The sequence below is a fragment of the Cyprinus carpio genome, chromosome B3 (assembly GCF_018340385.1).
Source record: "Cyprinus carpio isolate SPL01 chromosome B3, ASM1834038v1, whole genome shotgun sequence".
Lineage (NCBI taxonomy): Eukaryota > Metazoa > Chordata > Actinopteri > Cypriniformes > Cyprinidae > Cyprinus > Cyprinus carpio.
The window spans coordinates 40,522,750-40,531,860 of record NC_056599.1 but is presented as its reverse complement, the minus strand read 5'-3'; the positions used below and the strand labels follow the sequence as shown (position 1 = coordinate 40,531,860).

Here is a 9,111-nt window from a genome sequence, read left to right as displayed (position 1 = left end):
TCCGAGCATCTGAGAAAACCAAAAAAGGCTAGGATAAACATAGCGTTGAGTGTGTGAGCGGTACTGATGGGCTGGTAGCCTGTGCGGAGGGCACGAATACATTTTGTGAGAATGTCTAGCGTTATGGGTTGTCTAGCATCGAGACGGGTGGGCTGGGATCTTTGAATCCCTTTGATCAGGAGGGAGGTTTGCGAGTTGTTTATCTCAGGGGAAGGAGCGCCGTACATCAATTTATGGAAAAACAGGATGCCGCTCAAGTAACCTTTGATGGACCCGACTTAAAGGCCCTTAATGCTATTAAGGTAGGAAATAAAAGAGGTGACTGAAAGAAGAGAAAAATCAGGGAAAGGCATGTTATAAGAGACATGGAATGTTTTAAAACATCTCTAAGCAGTCACGTAGGATTGGAGGGTTCTGGGAGAAACTGCTTGGAGGATAGTGTCGAGCGATGCGTCAAGCAGGGGTTTTAAAGGGTGGGTTACGGGAATATTAGTTCTGAATAGTGAGGTACTGGAGTTGGGAATTGATCCGCCTCTGGAGCCAGCGTCCTGAATTTCTGAAACGGAAAACGAGACAGGGAGTCAGTGATTTGGTTTTCTGACCCAGGGATGTGTTTAGCAATTATGATGAATTGGTCGCAAGCCGAAATCTAGGTGAGACACCTTAACAGTGGCATCAGAGCAGGTGAATGGGAACGGCCTTTGTTAATGCAATGCACTGTTGCGTTGTTGTTGCAATGCACTAAAATGCTACTAGCGGCCCATTCTTCGAGAGGGGGCGGTGTCTGTGTACATTTGGATATCGGTCCGGGACGAAACCAAGTTGTTATAGAAAAAGGATAGGCCGTTCCACTGGTTTAGAAATGTTAACCATAGCCTGAGTTTGTCGCGACATGCTTGAGTTATTGAAATGAGTTCCTCTAGCAAGTGAACGGAGGACGCGAGTGAGAGGAGATGCGATATGAAGGGGCGGCCCTGCGGAATGATGCACATTGCGAAGTTTAGATGTCCGAGCAGGGATAGGAGTTCGCGTTTTGAACAATTTGATTTCAAGGAAAGCAGAAGAGATGAGGACTATTCGGTCAATTTTCTCTTTGGGCAGGGATGCTTGGAATTTGTCTGAATCCAAATTAATTCCTAGGAACTCAATAGATGTTGCAGGGCCCATGGTTTTTTCCTCTGCGATAGGAATTCCTAGCTCAGGCTAGGTGGGATCGTCAGGACGGCCGAGCGGTAGGAGGAGGCCGGGGAAGAAGGTGGAAGCCTTGCCGGGGTGGTGAAGACTGGCCTCGGCATCTTGGTGAGCGTAGGGCTGTTCGGGCCGGTGTGCGGCCGCATGAAGAAGCCTGGGGCTCAGGTGCGACGTCCGGCGTTGGAGGGATGGTCGTGGGACCGGCAGAATGCGAAGGTGTATCCTTGGTGATGTTTATGGCTTAAGAGCTTAGTTTAGACATGGTAGCAGAGCTGAGACCAAGAAGCTACTAACTGCTGCGAGACTGTCAAATGAATTGGGGTGAGACTGCTGTATATATACCTCTTACCATTGATTGCTGAGTGCTCTCCACCTGTGTTAATTATCTGCACGTGCTCTTCCCGAACTTTGTTAATAAAACCTCATGTTGTGAAGCGACGAGAGTACTTTTTGTACATGAAGAAAACAAAAATAACGACTTTATTCAACAATTCCTCTCCTCTGTGTCTCTCCAAATCAGCGTAGCGCCATTTTGGCAATTCTGAGCTGTACGCAGATGGCGTACGCTCTTCTGTATCAGCCGCACCACAAGGATACGTTTTTTTACGTGTATTTACACTTTGGTTTGAAAGCAAACAGTGCAACAGTTCAGCGCGGCTGACAAAGAAGAGCGTACGCCATCTGCATACTGATTTTGAAAAATGAAGCTCACGATTATGGAAAGGGGCATCACATTTCTGCCGAGTGCTTGCGATGATCGGCCAATCACAATGCACTGGGTCAATTGGCCAATCAGAGCAGACTGCTCTTGATGGAAGGAGGGACTTATATAATAATATGTTTTTTGAACATTAAAGCATGTCAACGTATTCTGTTTCACCAAATACAGACAATAATGATCTTTAAAAAAGCATCATATGACCCCTTTAAAGAAGCCCACCAAACCCTCATTGGCCATCAAACCATTTAAATTTAAAGAAAAAACATCCATCTGACTGCCGGCGAGGCTTACTGGGCTGACACCACCATTATCGAATTCCCGCATAAGCTGTATGCCCGGCCCGGCAATCTTACATTTTCACCCTGTGGTCTTCCCTTCACTTACCTTTTCCATCCTACGGTCGGCGAGGCTTACCCATCCGATGCTGTGAGCCTTGATCTCCTGTCAGATGCCAGTGAGAGCCTCCCAGCCACACAACCTTACCTTTTCCATCCTACGGTCGGCAAGGCTTACCTAGCCGATGCCGTGAGTATTGAGCTCCTGTCAGATGCCGTGAATATCTAGCTACTGCCAGATGTTGGCGAGAGCCTCCTGGCCACACACTTTTACTTTCCGATCGACTGTCGGCGAGGCTCAGCCGTCCAATGCCATGACTCTCAACCTCCCGCCGAACGCTGTCTGAGCCCTCTCAGATAACCTCTCATCTTTTCCCCACGCCTGGTGAGGCTTACCCATTCGATGTCCTGTGTCTTGACCTCCCACCGGATACCGCGAGAGCCCTCCCAGTCGGCTTTTCCTTTTCTCTCTCCCCGCCCGGTGAGGCTTACCTGTCTGATGCAGTGAATCTTGATCTCTCGTCAGATGTCGGCGAGAGTTCTCCTGGTTGGGCTTCTGTACTTGCCCCCAGCAAGCGAGACTTATCCATCCGATGCCGTGAGTCTTGATCTCCCATCAGATGTAAAAAGACCAAGATAGCGGTGCGTACACACCGCAAGGCTCAGCGTCTCTCCAGTTTTTGCAATTTTGCAGTATTTTTCCTGCTCATTTCGGGTCTGTTCATATTGAACAGCTTTGCCGTAACATTGCACACCCGACAGGAGCTTATGGATATTGGTGTTCACTTTTCCAACAGTTTTATCACCACTCCTCGACTCATCCCTGAGATCTCCAGAACACCCGAGGCTACGCACTCTACCTGGCCGGGTGGAAGTGCTCGCAGGCGGCACTGAGATCGTAAACAAAGGCAGGGGAGTCGCGGAGGTCTAAGAGCTAAGCTAAAGCTAACACCGCTCCGGCTCTCTTTACCCAGCATTTTCCTCACTAATGTGCGGTCACTGGTGAACAAAATGGAAGAGTTACGACTTCGCATCACCCACAATAAGAGACTTTTGGATTGCAATGTCATGGTTTTCACAGAAACATGGCTACACAGCAATGTACCCAAGATAGGACAGCAGATGACTCTGGCAAGACAAGAGGTGGCAGATTGTGCATTTATGTTAACAAAGCTTGGTGTACGAACACTGTCATTGTTGGGAGACACTGCTCAGCTCACCTAGAGTTTTTCATGGTTAAGTGTAGACCTTTTTATCTGTCGCGGGAGTTTACTTCCACAATTATAAAGGCAGTCTATATTCCACCGGATGCTAATGCCAAGCTTGCTATGAACGAACTGCAGGTGGCCATTAGTAAACAACAGACTGCTCACCCGGAGGCTGCTGTTATTGTCCCGGGTGATTTTAATCACTCCAAATTAAAGACAGTGCTCCCCAAATTCCATCAACATGTTTCCTGCCACACTAGACTAGACAAAACTCTGGATTATGTTTACACAAACATTGATGGAGCATACATTGCCACCCCCCTCCCCCACCTCAGACAGTCTGATCACCTTTCTTTGTTTCTCACCCCTAAGTATTCACCCCTCATCAACCGTGTTAAGCCATCAGTGAGGACCATCAAAGTGTGGCCAACTGGAGCAGACTCTGTACTTCAGGACAGGTTTCAATAACACGGTTAACACGGCATTTGTTAATGCTTGCAGTTCGAGATGAATCTTATTATACTCAGCCATCTCTCTTATCAATTTCATTATTTTCTTATTCAAAGTTTCCTGCTTCTGCATCAGCTTTATCACAGTTCTCAACTTGAAATTCATGTCCTGCTGGTATTCCAGGTTTCTTCTTTGTTCAGCAACGCTTCTCCACTTTTGCTTGTTTTTTGACTTTTCGGCTTTCTTCCACTTGCAGTCCTTTAATGATGAGATCATCAAAGTCAACATTCATATTTGCTTCACAAATATGTCTCTGTTCCCTAAAGAAATTTGTCCAGCGGGGGATTGGTCAGACAACCTCACACCTATATGATCCCCCGGAAATCCAACATGTTCCAAGTTGTTCTTTAATTTAGCCTCAAAAGACCACTGCCTCCTGGTAAATGCTTACAAGACATGGTGTCAGAAGTATAAGGACAAGAGAAGAGCAGGATGTCGAAATTTAATCCACCAGAAAGTTTTAACTTTGATCGTCCATTGGAATGGCCTACGTGGCAGCAAGAGGTTTGCATGCTACAGAACTGCTACAAAATTGAGCAAAGAAGATAAAGAGGTACAAATCAGTACTCTAATATATGCTATAGGGGCATTGAAGCTGAGAACAAGTGCTGAGGAAAGTGCTGATGATTACGATACAGTGCTTAAAAAATTTGACGAGTACTTTTTGCCAAAAAAGAATGTGATACACGAGCGGGCATGTTTCCACCAGAGAGTACAGAGGCCTGGAGAAAAAAAGTCAAAATGTTATATTAGAGCCCTCTACGAACTTAGTGAGAACTGTGAATTTGGGGCAAGTCGAAATGAACATATAAGAGACAGACTGCTTGTCGGAATTTGGGATAAAGAGCTTTCCAGAAAATGCAGTTAATGACAGAACTTACCCTGGAAACAGCGGTGCAGATGACAAGGCAGGCCGAAGATGTTGCACAGCAGATAAGCCAGCAGGAGGATCAGTCAACAAGCAGTGTGCAGGAGGTATCATCCAGGCATTCATCAAAGGTGGCGCAAAGGCCCTGGACAAAAGAGAAACACAAAAGAGGCAGTGAGAAGAAGAGGGACGATACAGCAAACGAATGTGGCAGATGTGGTAAAACAGGACACAAAGACATCAGAAGATGCCTAGCGGTAGACACAGAATGTAGAAAGTGCAAAAGAAAAGGACACTGGGCTAGAATGTGCAAATCAAAAACTGTGAGGCAAGTGACAGCAAAAGAAATGAGTGAAGAGAGCTTCTACCTGGGCGCAGTGAGTAACAAAAATGAGACAGAAGAAGCTAAATGTCACTTAAGATAGGTGATACCCCAGTTACCTTTAATATAGATACGGGAGCAGATGTCATTGTAATGAACACCGTGACATTTAAAAAAAATTACCCCAAGAGCTCAGCTTTGTCATTCAAACATAGTTCAAGAGGCTGTAAAGTGGCCTGGAATTTCTGAGGATCTAAGGCGCAAAATAGAGACATGCAGGTTCTGCATAGAAAATAAACGTGCACAGCACAAGGAACCTATACAGTCAACACCACTGCCAGAAAGGCCATGGCAGCAAATAGCCATAGACTTGTGTATGCATAAAGGGAAACAATATCTGGTGGTATCAGACTATTATTCACGCTACTTGGAGATCCTTCTGCTACAGGATGTGGGAAGTCGTGGCCTAATGGTTAGAGTCTCGAGTGGCCTAATGGAGAGAGTTCGAGTCTCAGGCCGGCAGGAATTGTGGGTGGGGGGAGTGCATGTACAGTTCTCTCTCCACCTTCAATACCATGACTTAGGTGCCCTTGAGCAAGGCATCGAACCCCCAACTGCTCCCCGGGCGCCGCAGCATAAAATGGCTGCCCGCTGCTCTGGGTGTGTGTTTTCACAGTGTGTGTGTGTGTTCACTGCTCTGTGTGTGTGCACTTCGGATGGGTTAAATGCAGAGCACGAATTCTGAGTATGGGTCACCATACTTGGCTGAAATGTCATGTCACGTCACGTCACGTCAGTCTACCACATCAGAGCATGTTATTCAAAGACTTAAAGCGTTATTTGCAAGGGTTTGACATACCAGAACAAATTGTTAGCGACAATGGGCCGCAATTCTCCAGTAAAGCTTGGAGAAGCTTCTGTGTTATGTACGATACTCAACACATTACATCAAGTCCGCACAATCCACAGGGCAACGGACACACCGAACGAGAAACCTGAGACCAATGTGGCCAAACAAATCAAAAGAAAGCAAAAGAAAAACAAGCATTCTACTTTAACAAGACTGAATCCCCTGGTCTAAGAACTGGTAAGTCCTTCACACCCTGGCATCTGTTAAAGTTAGACGATGAACCCAAGTGGAAGGGACCTGCTACAGTGCTGACAGAGAGTGCTACTCCAAGGTCATATGAGGTCTTCAGTGAAAAAGAGAGAGAGAAAAGAAGAAATCGCAGGCATCTTCAGTTGCTGCCAGAAGAGGTTCCAGGAATTACTATGAAGACTGGAGAGAATTCAGAACAGTCATCACAGAACGTTCAACTTCGTGTGGACTCTGAGTTACCTGCAGAGAACATTGCCTGATCTAGTGATGTTAGGTTTCCTTAGAGAGTAAGTAGCCTGCGGAGCGGCTGAACCTATAGAAAAAAAAAAAAAGAAGAAGACAAAAGAAAAGAGTATTGACAGACTGTCGGTAACGAATTACTTTACTGAGTTATGTGACCAGACTTGGTAATAACTGAATGTAAAATGAATATTCGTGAATGCTATGTGTGACAGCAATGGCAATGTTGTGTCTGATTTAAAAGAAGAAGAAAAATATTTTTTTTTTTAAATTTGTTAATTAAATAGTCTATGTGTTTGGTAAGTATATGGGATTATTATATAACCTTAATTATTAGACTTAAAGGGTAAGGTGTCAGGGTATTGTAATACCTATGAGATGTGTGACACTATATCCAGCCCACTAGGGGGGGGACTCACGGAGTGCTGTATGGGCAAGTCACAAACTAAGAGGATCAGTCTGTGTTCTGAATCTGGAAGAAACTTAGTTGCTGTTCCAAGTTGTTCTTCAATAAGCCTCAAAAGACCACTGCCTTCCTGGTAAATGCTTACAAGACATCATTCAAAAGAGGCTTCTGCTTCAAAAGACACAGGGTTTGCACAGAGTGTAGCCCCTTAAGATGACATTGAGTTTCTTAAAATAAAAAATAAATAAAATTACAAATCAAGTTGTTGGAAGTTCAAAATGAATATTACACACTAAAACTGAAGAGATTAAAGAATACTCAATGATTGAACATATGTTTGAGTAAATAAAAGTGTGTGAACACAAATTTGTTAATTGTTGCTTATTGTCTACAAGTTTTTCTTACCCAAAATGTAAGTTTGCAAAGCAGTCCCTTATTGATTCTCTGTTTGAACCACTTTGTAATGTGGGGTCGACGGTACTGTTGTCATTACCATCATAATCATCAACACTGTCATCGTCATCATCAAGCAGTGGTATATTATGAGCTTTGCAAATATTGTGCAAAATGCTGCAAGCCATAATAATGCGACTAGCACGCTCAGGGGACTGTCTAATCTCTCCATGAAGGACATGGAATCTCCTTTTGAGCTGTCCAATTCCTCTCTCCACCACAGCTCTTGTCGCTTTGTGTGCTCTTTAAGATGATGAAAAATGATATAAGAACAAATCAAGAATGCACTTTTTTTTAACAAAATTGTTGTCTTGCCAGAAAGTTCAGTCCTGTACAGTACCTGTTATAATTGAGCTGCTGTTCTCCTTGAGGTCTTCTGTAAGGGGTGAGAAGCCAGCATTTTAAAGGGTATCCTGAGTCACCCACCAGATGACATCCGGGGTGAACATAATTTTGTTCAAATAACCCACTCTCTGAGGCCACACTAAGAAAGAACCTGAGAATCATGTGTTGACCCTGTACATTTTGGCACAAGATCCGGGATCTTGTAAGCAGCATCAACCTGAACACAACCTGAACATTGATGCTGTGGAATCCTTTTTTATTGATATATGCCTCCTCATTTACAGTTGGAGAATTATGCGTGAGTGCCATCGATGGCTCCAACAACTCCAGGAAAGCCTGCAATTCTCATTAAAGCTTCTTGCTTTTGCCGTAAAGTTTGAAGGTCGGTCGGGAAGACAATGAACTGCCTTACTATGTTTGGGGTGGTTAGTGCTGCAATAGTGCTATTTAAGACCCTGCTGACTGTGGACTGTGATGGGCCCAAGTCATCACTGGTGCACTGCTGCATTTTTCCAGTTGCCAAAAAACGCAGAGTCATTATTACCTTCAGTTCTGCAGTTAAAGCATTGTTTTGTAGAGTTTGAGGAGTTATTGAATTTCTGACTAGGTCAGTAACAAAAAGAATACCTTGACGATCAAGTCTGTAAGGTATTATCAACTCCCTGTCATCATATAATTCCAACACATTCTTGCACGGTCTCCTCCTCTGTACTGCCATCTTGTTACTCCTAACTAGGTTAGGAGACCTCCCCAGCACTCTTAAATAATTTAGAAGCTAAGACCTAGTCTTAACACTTAGGACGATTTATGAATCACTCTTAATCTTAAGTCTAAGTACAGGAGTAAAAAATTACGTCATTCTTAGAATTTTGGCACACTTAAGACTGAACTTTTACTCTGAGCGGTTTTATACATACGCCCCCAGATCTCCAGCGGGTCCTTAAAAACCCCTAAAGTGAGTACTATCAAACTTAAGGCCATAAAAGGTTTTAAATGCGATAATGGTATAAGAAATGTCTTAATTGCAATTTCAAAAGGTCTAGAGTTGGGGAAGGAGAGGCGAGAGTCGCGATACAGTGTTCTGTTGATTTGTCCTACCCTGTCAGATTTTGCTACCTCCCACTAAAACAGTGGGTAATACAATTTGACAACGAAAAATGCTACTGTAAAGTTATGGTTTATTAATATCTACACCTACCACAACCCTAAACCTACCCTTACAGTAATGCAAATACAGTAATTATGTGTTATATTTGTGGTTGTAGCTAGAAGGGATACACTCATACGGTGTTCATTTTACATGTGCAGCTCTTAAAATGGGTCATAAATTGCCTTAAATGTATTTTTAAAAATTCTGCAGATACCCTGTAAATAGTGAAAAAAAATTCCTTCCTTCATATTTGTTGATATATC

At 44.0% G+C, this 9,111-nt stretch overlaps 2 pseudogenes; both read right to left on the bottom strand.

Annotated features, from left to right (window-relative positions):
• Positions 1-264: 264 nt before the first annotated feature.
• Positions 265-1,337, bottom strand: LOC122136843 (annotated as a pseudogene).
• A 5,056-nt stretch (positions 1,338-6,393) lies between these two features.
• Positions 6,394-8,236, bottom strand: LOC122136842 (annotated as a pseudogene).
• Positions 8,237-9,111: the final 875 nt, after the last annotated feature.